The sequence below is a fragment of the Mauremys reevesii genome, linkage group 4, assembly GCF_016161935.1.
Source record: "Mauremys reevesii isolate NIE-2019 linkage group 4, ASM1616193v1, whole genome shotgun sequence".
Lineage (NCBI taxonomy): Eukaryota > Metazoa > Chordata > Testudines > Geoemydidae > Mauremys > Mauremys reevesii.
In genome coordinates, this window is record NC_052626.1 from 137104206 (window position 1) to 137128642 (window position 24437).

Sequence of the window (24437 nt, forward strand, 5' to 3'; positions counted from 1 at the left end):
CATCCACAATTTGTTTTCAAGAGCAAGAAGTGCTGGGCTGGTGAGATGAGATGGATCCATCCCTTGTTACCTCACCTACCTCTGGCTGCTGAAGTCGCATCATTTAATTTCCAGTGAAAATCTATTTGTTCCAAACACCACTGAAACCTAGTGATTTGGAACCTCTGTAATGGAGACAAAGTGCCCTGAGCTTTCCCCTATCCGTGGTTTATTTCTCTTCACGAACAAAAGGTGAATTAGCTGCTCCAAGCAGCAATTTGACACCTTTCTCTATTTCTCCAATGAATCTTGTGCTGGTGAAGCCTCTGGTAGAGTGAACTACTCTGTTTATCCTCAGGATGAGTACAGAACCAGTGACAGTCTGGGATCCAGTGTGGACATTCAGTCAAAAGGAGGAACTCCCCTCAAAAAATCCTCCACCATTCTTCTGCCCTCATTCCCTGACCAGCAGTAGGCAGGCTAGGGGTGAAGCTATCTCTGTGCTGAAGGCTTTTGCACAAGATAAGCCTCACTTAAGTCCGAAGGGCCCTCTGCACAGGCGGGAATTTCAAGCTAGGCTCTAGAGAATTCCAGATTGGGCCAGAATTCCCCATCCTGGTCAAATCCAGGTGCTGGGAGCGAATGACCCATGGGAAGAGGATAAGGGGTACAGAGTGGGAGAATAAGAGGAAGGCCTGGAGTTGGCTGGGGAGAAGTTTGTATTTTGTGAAAGAGGAGGAGATCCTACATTTTGGTGGTTCTGGCCCTGGCCAGCCTCCATCCACCCCAGATACTAGCAAGTGCCAGCTTCCCCACCGTGCCCCATCAGTGCCCCACAATTCACCTTACACCAGTAAAGGAACAGCCATCGTATGGCAACAGTGTTTGGCCACCACTGGATTCTAGCTATTGACTTAGAGGTAAATGGATGTATGTCTCATTATCGACCTCAGGAGCCATATGCTTCTGGTTCGCTCCCCCAATACCTATTTTCCACCCCAGGATGCATATGCCTCCTTCTTTTGCGGAGTGCGACCCCTGCGCTCATTGAAGTGTGATGGGATCACTGCTGGTTAAAGGTCACACTTTCCAATGGGAAGAGTGACTGCTGCATGTGCAGCCAGGAAAGCATCCAGGGTTGAAGGAAAGGAAACAACTCTCCTGAGCATTTCCTTTCTGCTTTAGGAACAGAGCCCAGCAAGGCACATGGGCTGGAGTAACAGTTGGATCAAACTTTTAACCACCTTTATCTCTCCAGAGCTTATCGTTGCATCCTTGCTACATATCAAACAGACAGAGCTTCACATGTATTCACACACACACACACACACACACACACACAGTGCCGCACATTCATACATGTTCACACGCAGTGTCATGCATTCATACATGTTCATACACACACACATCTTGTTGCCGTGTGCCGTTTTCAATAGAAAATACTTGCTCACGGTATAGAAAATGACTCATCACAAACATAAAGGAAGAATAAAAAGCAACACTTATGCTCCCTAAAGGAAACTATCCTCAGGGGAGTTGTGCAGGTTCTCTGTCCATCTTGTCCTGCATTATTTACAGCCATCAATAAAACGGAGCCAGGGTGTGAAGTGCACCCCAGAATGAATAGTATTATGGTTGGTGCCCCCAGATGGCTCTGTTACATGGTTCTTACACTTTTCTTCATGTGTGAGCACTGTGCAGCCTTTGAAGAAATGTTGTACTGTTGTTAGTTTTGTGAGGTGGTTTTGTTTTAGGGCAACTGTGCCAAGCAGCAAAGGAGGCTGCTCTATGCCTTAATCTCTCTAGTTACAATCAATTCTTGGGGCAGAGTAGATTCCTGAGATCTGCCATTGGGGATTCTGCTGAGAGGTTTGAAAGAGGGGATTGCCTGCATGCTGTTTGTGACCACTTCTGTTCAAGGACTGGGGTAAAATACACAAGTTAGACTATGACTATACATTGACTCTATGTCACTGATTTCTCCTCCAATGGGAAGTCAACCTGCAAAGCTCCAAACATCTGCTCCCACTAGGCAAGGGAGTGACAATACAAGAGATGAGCCACAACTGTGACATTCAAACTCTGTCTCAGAACTGAACTACTGGAGGTTCAAAGGGTTCCAGAATTACCCAGGTGTTCCAACTTGTTCATGCACAGACATTGCGTCCTACTGACCAGATCCTCAGCTGCTGTGAACTGGCAAATCTCCACTGAAGCCAAGGAAGAAAAAGACAGGCAATGGAGCTATACTCATTTACACCAGATGAGGATCTGGCTCACTGTTTCTTTTGTACTTTGTTTCTAAACGTTACGTTTGTCTGAGCATTTTATTAAAGCACAGACAGGTAGCTGTCATACGATACTATTTTGCTGAATACTAATGAAAAAACAGTCATGACAAAAATTAGTCAAACCAATAGTACCCATTTGCAGGAGCCTCTATGGACTCTGGGGATCATCCCCGGGAAGAATCTGATAGACTGTAGCTTTTGTTTTTTAGTCCTGCTTGTAGTTTTACAGCCACCCTGTCAATTACACTAGCAGGAAAGATGATAAGATATGTTAGCTGAGGGAAGGTAACTTCCACCCCAGAGACCTGCTCAGTGTTAGAAAATGTTACGTTCAGGGCCTACACCCAGAAAAGGGAGATAAAAACATAAAATACTCTTGCAGCAATGTTGCAATGTAACTACTTTATTTCTTAGAATTTTGTACGATAATGCACAAGTACTCCGAAAGAGAGAGAGTTGAAGCAGGCTGCCCCCCTAAAACAGCCACAACTCCCCCCACCTTACTATAGGCTGGGGCTTTTTGCAGACTGACTGACTGCCTAGGACACAGATCCATACGCTTTCCTACAGAGCACCCTAGCCAGCAAGCAGCACCAGGCAACCCCTTAGGATTTAACGTGATTTTTTACATAGTAGTCAATACACTACAGAGAAGGGCTTTGTTGTAGCATTTAGGGACCATCTTCAGCTGGTATAAAGTGTCATAGCTCTGCTAATTCCAGCGATCAAGTCCTTTTTCTCTGCTGACTGCAATGGAGTGATGCTGGTTTCCATTTGCGGAAGGGCTGGTGCATTCTCTTTAAATTACATGGCACGCCACGGCTACGGATGCTGCAGAATCACAGCCCATGCAAATGAAGCTCAACAGAAGAGCATATCAGTCTGGGATTTCACCAAAGCAACGATCAGACTAATAATAATTAGCAATAGAATAAATCATTTTATACATAATCCCACCACACGCACCACTGTAACCCACCCCAGGCCCATGAGGGTGACACCAAGGGCATAAAGTACAGTAGTAAATAAACAATAATTAAAACATCATAAAGTAAACAAAACTGAGCCCTAGCAGTGATCATGACAATGATGTGCTCATCTTTATTGTGCTCCCATTTTCATGGGGCTCTTAATGCCTCAAGGATCCAATTATAGGGCTGAAATAAGGTGATCTCCAGTGCTTGCTTCGTATGTCAGTTCCTGGGAGGTGGAGATCCTGTGACAAGACCAGACCTTGCACTACTTTTGTCTTCTAACCGACTTCCTGGGGCATTAGAACAGGCTCCTGGAAAGCAAACACAAGTGGTTCTCAAATACCACCATTGGGGCTTTATTTGGCTTCCCAAGGAACTTGCCACCTAACCACTGATCCTCAAGGGCACAATCCTGTGAACACTCGAGCACCAGAGTAACTTTCCTCACAGGGCAAATTCCACTGAAGCCAATGGGACTACTCCATGGTTCAAGTTACTCACACGTTGGCAGGGTCACAGCCTGGGTATTTATCTGTGGGCTCTTTAAGAGGGCACTATGTAGTGATGACTTTGCTGACCCCTCCCCAGTGAGGGAATAGTACAATCAGTGAGCAGGTTCCTGGCCTGATATAGGACATGTATGCCACGAAGTGAAGGTGGCAGGCGAGGGCTTGGAAGAAGTATAAGGCCCTGACTGGCAAAGCACTTAAGCAGCAGATCTGGTTGAAACTTTTGGCACATTTTTTCCCAAAACTTTTCATGGAATATTGTTCCTGTTTTTCAATCCGCTTATAGAGCAGTCGGACTCCTTAATGAAAACTGTGTCTGTGTTTTTTGACTTCCCTTTTAGGCTCATGCATAACTTAAGCCTGTGTTTAAATGCCTTGCTGAACTGGGACCTTGGAAAAACAGTAAAAACAGAACATGTAAATTATTAATAAGAGGGATCTTGAAGGGACCCCTGAACAGAACCAGGTGAGCAATGAAGAACATAGCAGTCAAATAATTTATTCAAAAAATATGACAGTAGTGATCTGACAAATATCTGACAAGTGTGAGTTGATCTGTGAATTTGCTGGGGATGCAAAAGTCCTGGGAAAGAAAAGGTAGTTTATTGCGCCTTAAGCTCCATAACTGATCGAGCAACATTCACCCCACATTTGCAGAGACAGCACGGCCCCTTATTTTCATAATCCCAGAAAGCTCACAATACAAATCTGTTCAGTGACCAATGGTGAGCGTGGTTTCAGACACTGAGGGAAGAACAGGAGCAGGAGATGCCATCTAGTCAAAGTCATCTCTTTAGGGATGGTTCAATAACAATTTACTAATAAATTCTTCCCCATTCCCCCAAGCGAGATCCTGTGTATGTATGTGACAAAGGATTCCCTCCTTCTGGAGTCTTAGGGACTCACTTTCTGCTCTAGTGAGCTAAGATCTGGTGACACTTCTGGGTTATTTCTTTAACTTGAAGGGATCCCTTCACTTGCTAATAGACACAGCATTCACAAACCTGGCATTGCCTCTCCCACTCTGGACAATTTTATACTGTAAACTGTGGTAGAGCCTCCGGCATCACTCCCAGGGACTTCACGAGACACTCCAGAGTGGATTAATTGCTTGACAACTTGACAATTCTAAGAAACATGGCCCCAGCCTTTCGGGCTGTTGACAGCTCTGTTGTGTGATCAGAAAGAGGATGGATTGAACAGAAGTTTCATAACAAGTGAATTTGAACCTAGGCCCTCCAGAGAGCAGGCTGCCAGTTTCAGCCCCCACGCTGGCTGCAAAAAGAACTTAACTCCTTTTAAGTACAGAGGACCTGGGGAAACTCACACTGTAATGGCCACTTCCATTTATGGGGATGGCATCCTTTCAACTACAGAAGTATCTTTCAGTGGCTGGCTGCTCCAATGCTCTCTGAGGACACAGCTAGACAGAGATCCCTGATCTGTTGCAGGGAAACTCAGCAGCACCAAGATATTCTGTCTATTGTGGATGCTTTCCCCAAGTCAGCATGTCTTTGGGAATGGAACACGTATCACTGGGGTTGAGGGAGATGCTGACCCCAAAGCGAAACCTTTACACAAGGGGCTTCTAGAGTTGGTGGGGGATCAATGCACCCCACACAGTTCTGCCTGGGCATGTCATTCAGCTTTGGATTTTCAACACCCTGGAACCTGGGCATGATTGGACCTGGGTTTTTTTTCAGTTCAGGCAATTATAAAGCATAGCCTCTGTGGAGTGAGGAGAAGGGGTGCCTCACTTGCATTGCTATATGGTGACTCCCCCTGGACAATAGTGGGGTGGCCTCTGGGGGCTCTGCAAGGACTCCCGATGTTCAATCCTCACTCTCTATCCAAGGAAGATGGCTGCAGTGCAAAGTCCGTCCTGAAGAATAAGGGGTACTAACTCTGAAGGAAAGATGGATGATTGTTTATATTTCATATTTAATTACATTGTAATTAGCATTTTAAAAGTGTTCAATGGATGCAGCTCTTTAAGTGGGTGAAATTACAACGTTGGGTGCAATAGGTAACGCAGGAGCCCATTTCACCAGAAATCCATCTTACCCGGATCATAATTAGGTTCCAACAGCATGAAAGAGTCATTTTCCCCGATTATCCAATCGCTTATTGTCCAATTGGATTTGATGCCCTTGAAATATATTGGGCTGACGGACTGTGCTGGGCCGTGTTTTCCTAGTGACCCAATAGTTACTTGCTGAAAAGATTCAGGTGTTATTGCAAGCAATTGACCTACATTTCTGCACGTATCTAACACCCTCGCTGATTTCTCAGGACATGGTTTTCCTTTTCCATTAGCATGGGCAGATATTTTGCATTGCGACACATCGCACGGCGACAAATTGGTCCTTGTCTCATTGCATCCCGTCCCATGGGAAAGTCAAGTGGAAATCACAATGTTTCCTTTGGTTTTTATTCTGTGCTTCTGTACTGGTAGGCAAGGACTTGTCATCAGAGCTCCCATTAATATAGCATGCCTTGACACCCCCAATCAAGCATAACAAATTTGCTGCTAATTAAAACGTTGCATCTCATTCTGGAGAAGACCTCACATAGAAGATAATTTCCTTAAGGGAGAGAAAATATGGTCTGACCACAGCTCTGGGACCCTGAGTTCTAAAGACTGAATTCTTGACACTGAATCCTCTATGACTTTGGGGAAATCACTTGATCTTTTTTGCTGAAGCACCTGTAAAATGTGGGTAATGATACTCATTTTCCTACCTGTTGTGAGGGAATGTCAATGAAACAATAGACAAATGTCATCAGAGACAATTGATGTAAGACAGTTTTTGCTCTGAACGGGGTTATATTGGTGAAACCCTCCTAGTATGGACACACCTAAATCATGGTGCAAAAGATGTATGTAGGCCAGCTCCCCCCCCATTATAAAAAAAAGAGGATGTTTACCATCAGGGGCGGCTCTAGCAATTTCGCCGCCCCAAGCACGGTGGCACGCTGCGGCGGGCGCTCTGGCGGTCGCCGGTCCCGCGGATCCGGTGGACCTCCTGCAGACGTGCCTGCGGAGGGTCCGCTGGTCCCGCGGCTCCGGTGGAGCATCCACAGGCACGCCTGCGGGAGGTCCACCGGAGCCGCCTGCCGCCCTCCTGGCAACAGGCAGAGCGCCCCCCGCGGAATGCTGCCCCAAGCACGCGCTTGGCGCGCTGGGGTCTGGAGCCAGCCCTGTTTACCATTTCTGATGCTTCTTTGCTTTTCTTGTAATTAACTTGGTGAATTCTAAATTAATCAACAAAGCAGTAAAATAAAATAAAAACCATCCCTGATTTCTAATATCATCTTGCCAGCCCATTGTCCTGTAGGGAAACTCAGCCAATCTGGTCATAATATTTTTAAAACAATTAAAATGAGTGAGATAATAATTCAAGCAATGTCATAAGGCCAATGATTCCCAGTGCATACAAATAAAATAAAAATAGTTGAGCCATGTCATCTTCTATAACTTTCTCCAACAGCATTTATAGTACATTTGGCCTTCAGGATTTGATCTCTCCCTGCCCTGTCTGTGGTATCCTTCCCCTCCCCTGGCTTCCTCTCTTTAATCTGCACTATCATTTCTTATACAATTCTTCACTGCTGGTTGGATGATCTTATGACATTTCCAGCCTTCAGAATAAATCATTTAATGTGAAGGTTGGACATGTCATAATGTGTACATTGCAACTGATGTTAGAAAGACACATTTACTCTGCAGCTGGTTGCATCATGCCTATAAATAACATAATTTATTTACAGAAATATATATTTCCCTTTGTGCTTGTACATTAGACCAAGGACAGAATAGTCCCATTACTCAATGGGGGGGGAAAGACAATAACAGAAAATGTGGAAATGGCAGAAGTGCTTAATGACTTCTTTGTTTCAGTTTTCATCAAGAAGGTTGGTGGAGATTGGCCGTCTAAAATAGTGAATGCCAGTGGAAATGAGGTATGATCAGAGTCTAAAATAGGGAAAGAACAAGTCAAAAATTACTTAGACAAGTTAGATGTCTTCAAATCACCGGGGTCTGATGAAATGCATCCTAGAATACTCAAGGAGCTGACTGAGGAGATATCTGAGCCATTAGCGATTATCTTTGAAAAGCCAGGGAAGACAAGAGAGATTCCAGAAGACTGGAAAAGGGCAAACATAGTGCCCATCTATAAAAAGGGAAATAAGGACAACCTGGGGAATTACAAACCAGTCAGCTTAACTTCAGTACCCAGAAAGACAATGGACCAAATAATTAAACAATCAATTTGCAAACATCTAGAAGATAATAAGGTGATAAGTAACAGTCAGCATGGATTTGTCAAGAACAAATCATGTCAAACCAACCTGATAGCTTTCTTTGACAGGGTAACAAGCATTGTGGATGGCAGGAAGCGGTAGCCATGATATATCTTGACTTTAGTAAGGCTTGTGATACTGTCTCGCATGACCCTCTCATAAACAAACTAGGGAAATAGAACCTAGATGGAGCTACTATAAGGTTGGTGTATAACTGCTTGGAAAATCATTCCCAGAGAGTAGTTATCAGTGGTTCACAGTCATGCTGGAAGGGCATAATGAGTGGAGTCCCGCAGGGTTCGGTTCTGGGTCCGGTTCTGTTCAATATCTTCACCAATGATTTAGATAATGGCATAGAGAGGACACTTATAAAGTTTGCAAGTGATACCAAGCTGGGAGGGGTTGCAAGTGCTTTGGAGGATAGGATTAAAATTCAAAATGATCTGGACAAACTGGAGAAACGGTCTGAAGTAAATAGGATGAAATTCAATAAGGACAAATGCAAAGTACTCCACTTAGGAAGGAACAATCGGTTGCACACATCAAAATGGGAAATGACTCCCTAGGAAGGAGTACTGCGGAAAAGGATCTGGGGGCCATAGTGGATCACAAGCTAAATATGAGTCAACAGTGTAACACTGTTGCATAAACATCACACATCATTGTGGGATGTATTAGCAGGAGTATTGTAAGCAAGACACGAGAAGTAATTCTTCCACTCTACTCCACATTGATTAGGCCTCAACTGGAGTATTGTGTCCAGTTCTGAGCACCACATTTCAGGAAAGATGTGGACATACTGGAGAAAGTCCAGAGAAGAGCAACACAAATGATTAAAGGTTTAGAAAACATGACCTATGAGGGAAGACTGAAAAAACTGGGTGTGTTTAGTCTGGAGAAGAGAAGACTGGGGGGCGGACACGATAACAGTTTTCAAGTACATAAAAGGTTGTTACAAAGAGGAGGGAGAAAAATTGTTCTTTTTAACCTCTGAGGATAGGACAAGAAGCAATGGGCTTAAATTGCAGCAAGGACGGTTTAGGTTGGACATTAGGAAAAATTTCCTAACTGTCAGGGTGGTTAAGCACTGAAACAAATTGCCAAGGAAGGTTGTGGAATCTCCATCATCGGAGATTTTTAAGAGCAGGTTGGACAAACACTTGTCAGGGATGGTCTAGGTAATACTTAGTCCTGCCTTGAGTGCAGGGGACTGGACTAGATGACCTCTCAAGGTCCCTTCCAGTCCTATGATTTCTATGATTAACTCATTACTTGCTGGCACTGAGTTGAGGCTGGTGCCCATGTCTGTGGCTGCTATTATCATTGTGATGATGATGATGGAGTTCTCCAATTATAGAAAAAGGCGTCTATCCAGGCACACCTGACACAAGTTACAAAACCAAAAGAAATTAATTTTCTATTGTAAAACTAAAATATCGCGTCAGCAGGGATTCTATTCGCTGATTAGCACCAACTGTAGGACACAAATAATGCTATCAGGGTTGTTTGTGATTATGAACTGATTACTAAAGTTTTCTGCATATATTGTACATTATTGTTCTTTTTTGTGTCATTATGAATGTTCCTATTGTATTCACAGAACTGAATGGGCTCTCAGAAAGAAAGAAAGAAAGAATACGTCCTGAAAAAGTTTGAGAACCACTCAGCTAGATAAAAATGTGATATCTGGCAAAGTAGGCCCATTGGTGGATGGTTAGCTGTTTAAACAGCCAAGTTAAATAACACTGAGCTAGGGATAATCTAATCCCCTCCTCCCAGTTGAGATCAGATCTCCTGTGTATGTACCCTATGAGCAAAGCCAAGTTAGTGCTAAGTGTGTTCTCTTTAATTTGACCATTTAAAGAACTAATCCTTCCCTAGCCTGGTTGTTATTTTAGATACCACCAGTGTATCAGGTGTCGTACTAGTACCTGTCCAAATGTGTGGGAGTGTGCGAGTGTTTGTGATAACAATCACAGTGTTCCAAGGGATATGGGAGAGGTGGCTACATCTTTGCTGAATCTGCAGCTCACTCTCATATCTAGGCTGAAAATTTCTGCCAAGCCTGACGAAATGGACCCAAACCATTTCAGCAAAAATAATTCCTCCAGGCCAGCGCATTAACAAAATATCCTTTGTCTGCTACTTGAAATCATGACTACAGAGCAAAGCCATTCCCTTTCTTAATGCATAACAGTTCTGCCAACCAAACGACTGCAACATGCCCGTTGTGAAAAAACCTGGATAACTAAAGCCTTGCGATCATACAACATAAATGTCTAAAGCTCCCAGCTTGAAAACACTCTAACAGCTTTCAAACTGGAGCGTGGGGATCTCGGAGACTTGGCATTTCCCTACATTCAGTGAGGGAATCTGTCTCCTGCTGGGACTCCAACCAAACCCCTGTAGCTGTTAATGCTAGAGCTAAAGGGGAATATCCTGTTGCTGTCTTTCAAGATGAAAGGAAATTTTTATTTTCCATGCTGGCCTCCAACCAGTAAGAGGTGAGACGGTTGCACATGTGTTGCCGTGACCTGCATGCCATGTGTTAAGCCTTCAAGGGTAACAAAGTATTGGAATAATCATATGCCAATGTGGTTGCCCCACAATGCAGCCATAGGCACTCAGCAGGAGAAACTAGGAAGGAAGTTTCAATCAGGAGCTAAACAAAATATCTATTGTAGGTGCTTACATAGCCCTCATTACCCCAGCATCGGAGCACCTAACCAAGACCTGTCAGTCCCCAACTAAACTGCAACAACCTGTGGAGTAAAGGCATAATGTACATTTTACTATATTCTCCTGACTGCCCAGCCAGCGCTATGTGAGAGGCAAAAGATAAAGGCACAACTTGGCCTCTCTGCTGAGGATGGCATCAAAGGCGATGCCAGTTACTGTCAGTTATGAAATGGGTAGCACGCACGCACACACACACACACACACACACACTTTTACGCAGGCCATTGAGTTATTAGGTTATTCAAACCATTGGGACAGGGATACACCTGAGCCTGTTTCATTTTCCAGATCAGACCTGAGCTTCATCCATTCCAGTATTTCATGTTTGACAGCAGCCAGCACCAGCTACTTCCAAGAATGGTATAAGAAATCCAGTAGTGGTAAAATGTGGGACTAACTTGCCCCCAGGGGAAGTTTCTTCCTTATCCCATGTTAACTAGAGGTTGGTTCATGCCCGGAAGCAGGATTTCCCTTGCAAATCTTTGAGTTCTGTTGTTTGTTTTTGGGCAGAGTCCTGTAGAATTTAATAGGAAATTGTAAGTTCTTTGGACCATACTATAGAATTTAATACTTATGTCCCTGCTCTAGAATTCTATGGAATGCTTAAAAAAATTACAGAAAATACAGTGAGTTGAAATGTTATAGTGTTTAGAGTAACTTCTCTAGAACCTTATTAGTTTAACCTATTAAATTATTTCAGAGTTTTCAATAAGAACATAAGAACCGCCCTACTGGGTCAGACCAAAGGTCCATCTAGCCCAGTATCCTGTCTTCTGACAGTGGCCAATGCCAGGTGCCCTAGAGGGAATGAACAGAACAGAGAATCATCAAGTGATCCATCCCCTGTAGCCCATTCCCAGCTTCTGGCAGAAAGAGGCTAGGGACACCATCCCTGCCCATCCTGGCTAATAGCCATTGATGGACCTGTCCTCCATGAACTTATCTCATTCTTTTTTTAACCCTATTATGGTTTTGGCCTTCACAACATCCTCTTGCAAGGAGTTCCACAGGTTGACTGTGCATTTTGTGAAGAAGGCACTACATATCATTATTACTGTATTACAGACGCCTCAACTGAGATCAAGGCCCCAATGTGCTACTTACTGTACAAATACATAGCAAGAGACCATCCCTGCCCCAAAGAGCTTTGGATCTAAATAGACAAGGGGCAGGAGGGGAAACAGGAGACATAGAGATGAAGTGACTTACCCATAAGGAGAACAGCAGAGCCAGGTATAGAAATCAGGTCTTCTGACTCCGTCCACTGCTCTACGCTTCCAGGGGAGGGTGAAAAGTCACTCTTTCTCTCAGTTTAGAACATAAGAACGGCCCTACTGGGTCAGACCAAAGGTCCATCTAGCCCAGTATCCTGTCTTCTGACAGCGGCCAATGCCAGGTGCCCCAGAGGGAATGAACAGAACAGGTAATCATCAAGTGCTCCATCCTGTGTTTCCCATTCCCTATTGAATTTCCTAGTTGCACAATGATAACAAACAGGTGGTTATTTTGAAGAAACACAGACAGGACTGAAATGGTTTCTTTTACTCTTTCTAGCTATTTTGTAATGCTCAGTAAATGAACCTTTTTTAGAGTGTTTCGTTCCTGGGAGTAATTCTCTAGCCTGCTGCACAGGAGACACAGACACAAAACCCATCAAGCGATAATAGTCTTGAGTGTTCATCTCCCACATAACATTAGAGGAAATTACCTCTCACTTTCTTTCTGAAAGCCTTTCCACTTTCTTGTTACCTTGTACCTGACAGGCAGCCACAAACAAATGCTCCTGGAGGGGTTCTGGCAGCTGTCAATCATATGCAACTCACTGAATATGACTCTTCGTAGCCCAGGAGTTTCCTTCCTTCCCTCTCCATTAAAAAAATAAATAAATTGAGGTGCTGGAGGAGAGGTTTAGGCCTTTAAATCAACCCAATAAATTATCCAGATTATCTGGATTACACAATAGAAACTGTTTTGACATTTGATCAAGCCCCTCTGGCGATGGCTGATAACTCTGATTTTTAATCATGATGAAATTAACATTTCAGAGGGAGAGAGTATGATTCAGCGCTTTAGCTCAGGAATTGGAGGCAGGAGACCTGTGCTCTGTTCCCAGCTCCGACATTGCCCTTGGACACATCACTTAACTGCACCTTGCCTCAGTTTCCCCATCTCTCAAGTAGGGATATCAATACTCCTTTCTTAAATCAACTTGGTGCAGATCAACAGTACTAGCCAAGCTCACTTACCTCCCTGCTCCCCCGCAAAACTCACAGGTTAGTTTTTGGGAGGCACTTCTTGCCCTTTGTTATTCAAGACCATGTGTTATAAACTAGCTGTGTGGGAGTTTCTTGGTGTGGATAAGTGTCCACTCGGCTGAGCTGATCCTACCCCAAACTCATTTCACTCATGATCAAAACTGGGCCCCAGAAGTTCTCACTGTCAATGAAATTAAAGAATGGATGATATGTTTCCATTGTTTATATATACAGTATAGATAAACCAATCTTTTGAAGTTCCTACACACACCACATTTTTATGCACTTTAGCAGATTTATAAGTTCACTTAGGTACACTATATGTTTCTTTAGTTTTGAATGTTTATCTGTAGCTTAACCTACAAATGCTCTTGGTTGGTATGAAAAATGCAGAGTCACAAAAACACACCTGTACACTGCAGAAAGCAGCCAGGTAACAGCCTATATCAGTGCTTCTTAACAAGTGCTCTGCACAGCACTTGTTCAGTTTCTAACTGTTAAAATACCTGCTTTTTCTTCTTACTGAAAATCTAAAATTTGGACAAATGATTGAAGATCCAAACTCTTGGGTCAGATGTAAAATTAACGTCCCATGGAAACTTTCTGTAAAAGTTGAAGCCTTAACTCCATTGTCTTCGCTACTACATTTAAAATCAGGTAAATTACATTCCACCTCCCTAAATCCCTCTCTGGATTCAACTGGAGTTGATACTCTTCTAGTCCTAAACTTTTCTGTAGTGTTGCTGTGTGCTGTGAAACAGCTGCTGCAGGCCATCCTACCCCAGAGGTGGCTACAGTGCAGTGATGAGTGAAGTGATCCTCGAGTATAGATTGTAAAGCACTTTGGGGTCCTTCACCGTGAAGAGAACATATTAAATGTAAAATGTGATTTTTTTTATGAGTGCTAATAAAAAAATCTCATGCAGAATCTCTGATCCCTTGCAAAATACCAATTACCTCTGCCTAGCTCATCCTGTCTCCTTGTTGTGATTCTTTGCAAGTGTTCCTCCATCATTCCTCTGCAGTTTTTGTCCAGCTGCAAATAAACACGATTTCTAAAGGGAGTTGGTCAGCGAAACAAGCAACAAAATGCCTAAGAAAGGACTCTCCTAATCTTCACCAGGGCCGGGAGTGAGTCAGGGGTGTTGTAATGGTTTTTCAGGCAAGTTTTGTTGGTTGCAAAGTCTGGGTTATGTTTCTTGGCTGATTAGCTCCCCAGGGTCAAATTTCGGTCAGTTTGAGCTGGCCCAGCCAAACCGTCAGTCAGATCAGTGTGGCTGTTTTAGAAACCAACACAGAGCAGTTTAATTCCCAGGGATGACATGGCAAGGCCAGTGGTGGGAGGCTGGGTAATCCATGCCACACCATGCTGCTTGACATGCAGAGAGCCTGCTGTCTCTTGGCAAAGCTGAGATCTCAATCAGCTTGGAGGAAGGGAAATGACAGCGACTGTGTATGCAGCATGTTCCCCACACTGGAGTTTGCACTCCCACAATTCCCTCTGCATTCTTCTCTCAGGGCGTTGGGTTTGTCTCGCCATGGAAGTAACAGGGTTTGTCCTCCACAAAATCAGCAGATCCCCCTGGATCTGCAAAGGCACAGAGCTATCTTTGCTTCTTGGGTTTATCTTCTGTTTCCAGGCATTTAAAGAGCATGCTCCATTCTGGAAAGGGCTCCCTCAGTGGGTGTTGACCCCTGCAACTTCCTCTGAGAGAGGATGTATGGGGCGGAGAGGAAAAGTTGACTGGGCTGCCATTAATTTACCTGCCAAAGTCCTGTGGGACTTTCACGGTCAGGGTGACAATGCAGGAGAGGGGGCATTTCCCTCTTCTATGACCCTCCCCCCTCGCAAAAAAACCCAAACATGACCCTAAGGTCCTCTCCTGTGTTTGTTTCCTCTGCTCATGGAGGTGAAGGAGATGGTATGGCCCATTATGATGAAGAATCAGCTAGCTGCTGAAGACAAGAGGGCCCATTTGGACAAGCCCCAGAATCTGAGGCGCTAATCCAGATGCAGTGAGTCTGTGAAATGGGGCTGGAAGGCTCATAAAAAGCATCTTTTCCAGGTAGCATTTCCAGTTCTTCCTGCTCCCTCCTGGGCTGGAAATACTGTAGGAAGAGCTTTCTTCCTTGTATTTTACCACCGGGGCTCCTGGCCTGCTTGGAAACTTGCGGTGAAATCCTGGCCCACCAAAATCAATAGGAGTTTTGCCATTAACAACCACGGGGCCAGGATTTCACCCCAGAGGCTCCATGGTGAAAAAGGAATCTAGTCGGACGTGGAGGGGAAAGTTGACCAAACTATTTCCCACCTGAGGAAAAGTCCAGAGGCTCAGGCTCACTTTGAGTTCTGGCCTCCAGTTTAGAAGGAGATTTTATTTTATCTGAAGAGAGTCACATATCTCCTTAGTTGGGCGTGAGCCAGATCTCTGGGGCCAGCTGGGAATTTCAGATCTGCATCTGCAGCCACACTTTGTAGCTCAGGGATGAGTGGCTGTGATACAAAGGCAGCTCCAGCTGTAAGTCAATCCCTCTGAGCTCCTCTGAAGAAGAACCTCTCCCCTCCCGTCCCCTATCCCATACCACCTCCATCCCGCCTGTATCGCCTCAGAAAGGAGTACTGCTGTCAGCTCAGCTACAGCCCCCATCTGCCTCTATGTGAAGATGGGCACCAGCCAGCCCACCTTGCCCGCCCCTTTGATCCTTATCACAAGGGGAATGACTCCGTAAGCCTGTCTGGGCTTCAGAGGCAAAGCACAGGAGCCTGTGGAGATCTGGGGTTGAATTGTGCAACCTCTGAAATATTTAGGCTAAATTCTGCTCTTCACTGCACTGGTGCAAATTTGGAGTCGCTCCATTGGCTTTCCCTACACTTACCCTGCAGGTTAAGAGTTAGAATCAGGGCTTTGGACTTGAAAGAAATAGAAATGAAATCTCATTTAATCTCCGCCTCCCTCTGGAGGGGATATTCAAGCCGGGGTTCTTGCTGATCCTCTCTGGGAGGGCTGCCGGGGTGGAGAGGAAAGGTCCCATGTTGTTTTCTGCAGATGAGCCAGGCTGACAGGATTTAGATACCATGATAAATAGGCAGAGGATTAGATATGATGAAAGAGAGGCAGAAAGCAGGCAGGCAGGCATATATGGAAACAGAAAGCTAGAAAAGGCGATGGATAGATAATTTCTTCTCACTAAGACAAGTTCTAATATCCCCGGCTACAGTTGCTGAATTCAGTATGGCTGTTGCATTTGCTCAGCCACTGCTCTGCCAATATGTAGCTCACTGCTTTAGTAACGATTCTTTGGGATACTCTGTGTGCACAGCATTAGACAAAGCCAAGTGCTGCTCTGGTTCTGTACCCTGGGCCAAAGAGTGTTAACTAAACCCATGTGTGATGCACTGAAGGATGAAGTCTTCACCCCATGCCTGAGGTCAGAGGCAAGGGACTGAAATCCATTGTGTGCACTCGAAGGGAATGAAGACAGCAGCAGATAGCAATGCTTCCACATTATTTTTGCTTCCTTGGATTGCTGTCTCTCGGAATAATAGTGCTGGCACGTGCTCCTGGAGGAGCTGCTGCTCACCCACTGCCCAGCTCCTCAGCTAATAAGTCATGATGCTGGCAGCTGCAACCGGCTGACGGTAACCGTAACGCATGGAGCTCTTCACTTTTAACACAAAGTAGCGCCAGGATTGCACACAGAAAACCCTTCTGAGCCAACACCCAGGCACACATGCTGACTCTGGCAGTGGGGCGGCAGCAGCAGGAGGCGGATGCAGATGCAGGCTCCCCAGGGTGGGGGAGTTAAAGAACAGATCAGAGCAAGTTCAGTTTTGGATGCAGAGGCGGTGGAAAGAGCAGGTCAATATGATCATGGGGCTGTTGTAAACTTCTGCTGCGGTGGCAGCCAAGAACGCCCTTCTCGCTGTTCCTTCGATGCATGGGAAGTTCAGACAGGGACTATACTCAGACCCCAAACATCTTGTATGGGAGACTTGCTGCAACATCCTTCTAAACTGTCCTTACCTTGGAAACGTATGTCTGATAGAACTATTCCCTCAGGTACCGCACAGCTGCTCATACAGCCTAGTGATGGGCATGATGTAAGAACTCAAATAGATTTAGGATGGGGCAGCTGGATCCCCATGTAGATCCAGATTAAATTAAAACTAGGGCCTGGGGTGTGGTCTTGAGGATGAACCAGTGTTAGGGTTTCAGATTAGAAATCTCCTGAAATCTCCTGAGTTGGCTTCAGGAGATTTCAGCCCCTCATCTCACCAGATCAGAAATCTCTGTGGAAGAGCTCTTTCCTTCCATGCACAATCACGTAACCTGACTATGCAAACAAGCCTGGTCACAGTATTTCAGAATTTGCCCTGAATAGTTAATTGCTCCAGCAAGAAATTTGTGACAATTCTGCTTCATTTTGCAGTTGTGCAGCAAAATCCCCTGGAGGTAGTTCCCTCCCTTTCCCCACTGCCAGTGAGTTGCACAAATGAAGGGGCAAAAGCCTTCAAAAACCCCACAGCTAACAAAGGGATTTATGGACTAAGCAAAAATAACAGGAGTGGATCTAATTCCGTTCAACAGGAGAAGGGGCCTGATTTAAAGCTCGTTGATGCTGCTGGAGATACCTAGCTGCATTGCAGAAAGGCCAGTGTCAACACCTCTCATGTCAAATGGCTGTCTGGTCCTTGTGACCGAGATTGTTAATTAATATCATCGCTTTTCCATGATACAGGCTCACACCTGGAGACACCGGTTGCTGTTTCCTGCAGAGAGAAGCAAACAACAGTTGTCACTGGTCATGGAAGGAGCATTCGCTTTTACAGTGGATGATGTCATGTTCTGGACCCTCCCTCGCTCTTTGCCACATGTGCTCCATTAAATACACTGGGTAAACACTGACAATGATCATTATGTAAACAAAGGACAAGTCCAGCAGCAATGCAAGCTCTTCACACGCATTCAGAGCACTGAGCGATAGTAACCAGGGGCTCACTTACCTTCTCACGTGGGGTTTCTCCATCTGTTTTTCTTCCTCTCCCACTTTCTCTGCTCTCACTTGCTCCGATTCTGTTGGTTTCTTCTTTGGGTCCATCCCTTTTTCTTTTGTCAGGTCATTTTCATGGCTCTGACCATTTTCTTCGCATGCACTGTGCTTCCTCTTCACCTTTCTTCAGTGGTGATTCTCACTCTGCTGCCTTCTTGACTTGCTTCAGACTCTGCCTCTCAACAGTCATTCCCCACCTTCCGGTTCCCTCTGCACAGTTCTGTCTGCCACTCCCACTGACTGCATCCAGAGTCAAACTTTCCAAGTTCTCCAGGCCCAGCTGCTGCAGAACCTTTGCATTCCAATATTCTGTCCTTTCCCTTGTTCAGAGGACTCTGCTTTGCTGTCTGGCTAGCCGGAGAGAAAAATTATGTACTTCCACATCTTAGCATAATTGGGACCAGAGCTTGACCGGGGCCTCTGGGCAATGTAAATGCTAAATAAAAAATGAATATTTTAATAAACACAGGAGGCCTGAGTTAATGATGGACAGAGCTTGGTGTGATTGTGCCAGAGAAGCAGCCAGAAATTCAGATGCTCTCCAACTCTTTTCTGAACTATCCAGGCCCTCTGCAAAACATGGCCAGACATTTTGCAAAAGCAAACTTCTCATATGATATTTTGGCATTTCTGCTTCTGGTCCTGGTCACAAGCAGGAAGTGCTGAGGTGCCTGGAAGTGAACAATAAAGGGGAACAAGTGATCTGAACTATATTAAGCCTCAAAACAATTTTGATGAGCGTCTGGGTTCAAGAATTAACTCTGCTCTTATTTTATCCAAACCATATTGCTCATCTTTAAGCCCAGCGTTCTCTGCAACCTTGAGATTTTCCCCTGCTTTCCTATACACGGCTCAGCTGATTCCTCCTCCCATTAAAGTTTTGTTAGGACTTGGCTCATTTTGACAATTTATGACACTCCCCTGTTAACTTCAGTAGGAGTTTAGCCTGAGTCAGGCGTGAGTCCGCATTGCAGGAATTGACCAGATGTTTCCCCACCCTTCCCTTTCTCTATGTAGTCACCGGTCATGTTTTGTCTACTTCTTAGATTCTGAGGCCTGTGGGACAAGCAGAGTCTTTGTGTTATTTATTTGCGCAGTGAGGCTCAGCTCTCTGACTTGCATTCTTAGGTTAGGCCACCAGGGAGGCACTGCAGCCAGAGTACTAGACAGAGCCTCAGAGACCTGGATTCTATTTCCAGCTCTGCCACTGGCAGTTACTTCCCTGCCCCGTGCCTCAATTTTCCCATCTGTAAAATGGGGATAATGATATTGACCTCCTTTGTAAAGCATTTGAATTCTACTGATGAAAAGCACTATATCAGAGCTAGATATTATTATTCACAATAGTAATTATCAAGAAAGGGTAATGATTCTATTTTATTCTATATTATTCTAGGTTCCGATACCATGGTTATCACCATAGTATCTGAGTGCCTCGAGGCTTATGTTTCTTCTGCATATCTTTTAAAATGCTTCCCTCCAGCCCAAAATAATACTCTGAACGAAATGCTTAGTTAGGAGAGTGCTCACTTTTACCCGTGTAAATACAGTGTAGCCCCAATGATTTCAAATTGGGGGGACTAATTGGAATCACTCTGAGTTTACACAGCCATAACTGAAAGAAGTGTTTTCCTGGGTCTGTTTCTTCACAGGTGGATACACAACCTTCTTTCCGCCTAACAGTAGTCATTTAAATGTATGTAGCCTTTTTGTGTGAAAGTGATTTACAAATATGAATAAGAAAACCCCATAACTCCTCATCATGGTAGGAAAGTATTATTATTATTATTATATCTGTTTTACAGGGGAGCCAATTGGAGCCCCAAATGGTTATGTGACTTGCGCCATGCAAGCACATAATCGGTCTTTGGCAGAAGCAAATATAGAACCCAGGAGTCCTGACTCCCATCCCTCAGATACCAAGATGCCAAGTGCTAGATAAGAACCTAGTGGTGGAATTTTCAAAGGTTAGCAGCACAAATCCCATGGAAAGTCATGCGGATTTGTGCTCCTAGGTCATTTAGGCACTTTTGAAAACCTAACCCTAGCTGGATAAGTCTATCCAGTGGTGGTGTCCCTTGCAACAGAAACATTCATTTCATAGTCAGCTAGTTTCTGGGGGTATTGGGGAAATAAATATTTTATAATAAGAAAGTTAAACCTGACTCTGAGTACAAAGAGATGAGCCAGTCCAACAGCTATACACATATATACCAGCAACAATTTCCACTGGGAAGAAAATAGAGACATCATATACGAGGATGGTGAGTAGTGAAGCAGGGAGGGGGAAGGGGTTTTTTGGTAACACCACAGGCACTTATGAAAGCAAATTGGTTTCCAAAGTTCTGATCCTGAAAAGGTCTGGAGTGTGTGGAACTCCCATGAATCTCAAAGAGAGCTCAGCCACACCTTTCAGGAGTGGTCCCTGTGCAAACAGGAAGATAAGCTGGATGCACCCTGATCTCTGAGAATTTGTTAGTGTTCTGAGTTTGCCAGGGAAGCTCTCTGGGAAGGAAACGCTGTTTATATCATTGTATTTTTAATTTCTGCCTTTTGGATCCAGTCCTTTCCGTTATGTAGACCAGAAATCGAGGCTTTGTCAATTTCCTTTCATCTCCAAGCATCTTGACTACGGGCTCTGTTCCTCTAAAACAGAGTTAAGTTAAAAAAAACCCCAAAAATCTCTTTGCAGCCACACACGCACACTCCCTTCAGTGGAGAAGAAAACTCAGTTTTGCTAATCTCACTCACTGCCAAGACTTCAACAGCGATGTTTAGGGAAATAGATTGCTCACAATCAGTTTTCTCAATGATATATCTCTGAGCCTCATAAAAATGCATCAAGCGCTTGCTATAGGTTAGGGTGGCTTTGGGGAAATTGCAACATACTCCCTCTAAGTGGAGGGGAATTAAAACCACATGGATTGCCTGCTAAATAATAGTGAAACATTTGTTCGGGGCCTGTGAATGGGATTTAGTGCCCATTTTGCACAGCTTTATAGCACACCAGAGCCCAATAAGGAGCCCGCAAGGTAAGGGACCAGCTGTATTTATGGGAGGTGGTGAAGGCACAATCATTAAGGTTTTGCTAAAGAAGAAATATGGGGAATGTGTGTCCTGAAATACAGCAAGATAAGGCATCACTAATTCCCTTGGGTCCTTCCTCTTTTGTGATGCTGCCTAAAGTTCGGGGCTGGGGGGGGAACCTGCTAATTTTAGCTTTACTCATTTTCAGAGCGGAAATGCAGTCCATTAATGCTGAGATGTGAGTGACAATGGCCTGAGTCAGGGAAGTCAGTGGCTCAACGCCCTGCCGGACTGGGCTCCAGTAACACCAGGCTTAATCCTGCAAGGTGCTAAGCACCTCAGTGGCTTTGACAGGAGCAGGGGCGGCTCTATGTATTTTGCTGCCCCAAGCACAGCAGTCAGGCTGCTTTCAGCGGCATGCCTGTGGGAGGTCCGCTGGTAACGCAGGTTCGGTGGCATGCCTGCGGGAGGTCCGCCAGTCCCGCGCCTTCGGCATACTCACTGCAGAATTGTCGCCGAAGCCGCGGGACTGGCGGACCTCCCACAGGCAAGCCGCAAAAGTCCGCCCCCTGCAGCTTGATGCCCCAGGCACGCGCTTGGTGCACTGGTGCCTGGAGCCACCCCTGGACAGGAGATGACGACGATCCGCCCCAAAGGCAAAATGAAAAACTCTTCCTGGCTAAGTCTGAAGTTCAGGGGTCTGTGTTGCTGCTGCAGCAACTCAGGGAAGCAGCTTTAGGTGTTCATCTGAGATGGGACAAAGTCTGTGGACAACATACACATGGGTTGCTGCAGCATTTCGGAGACTACTCAGGTGAATAAGTATCCATATGCCTGATTAACGGTTGCACAGTCAGGCCTTAGGCCTTATGGATCCAATAGACTCTCAGTTACACCAGTACATTGGCTCCAGTGCAGAATTTGGCCCCAGAATTCATATCTGAGTTCCGTGTTTGACACAGAGTGAGGCTTCCATGGAACAAAAGGTCTCTGTGGCATTTAGCAGCCCTGTGCCTTTTATTATGCTGTTTGCTGCACGCCAGCAAATGTTTGATTTCCTTATCTTCTGGAAGTTTAATTTGCTGAGGAAATCCCATCTCCCACTGCCTGCCCAGCATCTGCCTGCCCAGCGTCATTAAGGGAGGAAGTCTCTCCAAGGCAGCTACGTTACCATACGTCTGGCAAGTATGCAATCAAGGGTCCATGGAAGATAATGCTGTAGATGAATAAATCATAGCATTGCAGGTTACTAGGCTACCGGAGGCAAACATTTTAATCAGCTCCCAAAATAGTAGGGTCACATGGACAAATGGGTGATTAATAGCCACCTTAAACTGGCCCTGAAACGCTGTCTTTGATTGCAAACAACAGAGGAAAGTTTAAAGACATCATACAAAGCCCTTCATTAAAACTCTTGGGTGCTTGAGTCATAGATTTTATGTCTAGAAAGAACCAATGTGATCATCGACTCTGACCTCCTGCACAACACAGACCATGGGATTTCATACAGTGATTCTTCCAACAAGCCTAATAACTTGTAGTTGAACTAGAGCATATGTTTTGGGAAGATTTAAGCAGTCAAACAATGGAGAATCCACCACAGCCCTGGGTAATCCATCCTAAGGGTTAATTATCCTCACTTTTAAAAAACTGCATCCTTTGAGACATTGTTATACCTTTGTCTGCTAGATTAGAGAGGTGTTTATGATCAGAAAACTTCTCACCACTTATAGACCATGATCAAATCACCTTTTAACCTTCTCTTTGGCAAACTAACTAGAGGGAGCTCCTCAAGTATCTCTCTGTAAGATACGTTTGTCCAGACCTGGTAACATGCTTGTGGCTCTTTTCTGAATTTTTTCCAATTTCTTTACACCCTTTTTAAAGTGTAGCCTCAGAACTGGACACCGTATTCCAGTAATGGTCTTACCAATGGCATATGCCAATATCTAGGTTCACTTGGTCCTGTCTCAGCACAGTGGGCTGGACTTGATGTACTCTTGAGGACATTTCTATGATTCTATGATATACAGAGGAAAAGCCAGCTCCTTACTCCAGTCTTAGAGGATTCTGTTTTGCTCTGTATGTGATGTACTGCCCCCTTTAAGGCAAATGACATAATCCCGCCTGTGCACAGAGGAAGGCCCTGCTGGAAAGGTCTCTGAGTCGGGAGGAAGCAGGGGGTCTGAACAGGGAGACCGTAGCTGTTTATTGCAGGGTCCCTAGCCTGGAGAGCAGAGGGAGGCTGTGAGTTCCCCTACCAGCCCAGTGACAAAGGTGGTGGCATGGAAGCCCAGCAAATAAGGGCTGGAAAGGACTGAAATCTGTTGCTGGGCTGGAAACCTGGCCTGAGACTGCCGGGCTATAGGCATACCCTAAAAGAGGCAGAACCATATGTGACCAGGCTGATGAGCAAAGTAAGGAGAAAGAAGTAGACTGCTGCAGGCCTGGAGCAACTGTCAGTAGGGGGAGCCAAATGAGGAGAGCCTGGGGGCCCACACTGAAACACAAGGTGATGCGCCAGCGGAGAGTCTGCTCTGAGACCAGATGCATGAGGGATGCATGACACATTGACCAGTAGGCTACACCAGAGCCGGGGACCTGCCTCCTCCTCACTCTTTGGGGCACAGTGCACTGGCCCGGGAGTATGGAGGTATCGGTCCCTGTGCTCCCCTGAGTGCACGGCCAGACCAATTGTGCTGCATTCAGGGCCTGATCCAATGCCCTTGGAAATCACTGGACTTACTCCCATTAGCTTCAGTGAGCACTGAGTCAGGGCCTCCCTGTCACGTTAGGCACCTTCTGACTTTTGGTCAGTTTTTTGAGTTATCAGAAAACCTCTGGGCATGGGCGGCAGACTGGCCAGCTAGGGCCTGCGGAACTGGTTCAGATGAACTGAGAGGCCTCTTAGTACACTGAAGAGCAGCTGAGGCCCTGTGATTTTATTTTTTATTTTATTTATTATTATTTTTTAGTTTGGAGAAAGTGCCTTTCATTTCTCTTTGTGCTTGAGTGGCAGTGTGATCTAGACTGTAGAGCCGTGAGCCCCCAACCTCCTGCTCCAACCAATGGGAGCAGCAGGTGCCCATCACCGCTGTAAATCAGGCCTTCACACTCTGTGCCTCAGTTTACCCATCTGTAAAATAAGGTTAATGATGCCCACTCCCCTACCATTGCTGGGAGGATTAATGAATATTGGGACAATGCTTAGAACATGTGACGATTATATATGTGGAGAGTGGATGCTTTTAGCAAACCTCTCTGCAGTTCTAATGCCAGCTGGGTCCACAGGTGGAAATATTTAAA

General features: G+C 45.1%; 1 long non-coding RNA gene across 4 annotated transcripts in view; it reads right to left on the reverse strand.

Annotated features, from left to right (window-relative positions):
* Window positions 1-3372: 3372 nt before the first annotated feature.
* The window catches only part of LOC120405198, a 37170-nt gene continuing 16105 nt past the window's right edge, over window positions 3373-24437 (reverse strand). Inside the window, exons 6-8 of one of the 4 annotated variants that reach the window (XR_005598429.1) lie at window positions 18058-18775; window positions 17686-17823; window positions 3373-3555 (exon numbers count right to left, since the gene is read on the reverse strand). This is a non-coding gene — a long non-coding RNA (uncharacterized LOC120405198). Of the gene's footprint in view, window positions 3556-17484; window positions 17824-18057; window positions 18776-24437 lie in introns of those variants that run through there. The other 3 variants (XR_005598425.1, XR_005598428.1, XR_005598426.1) reach the window with 3 other exon arrangements.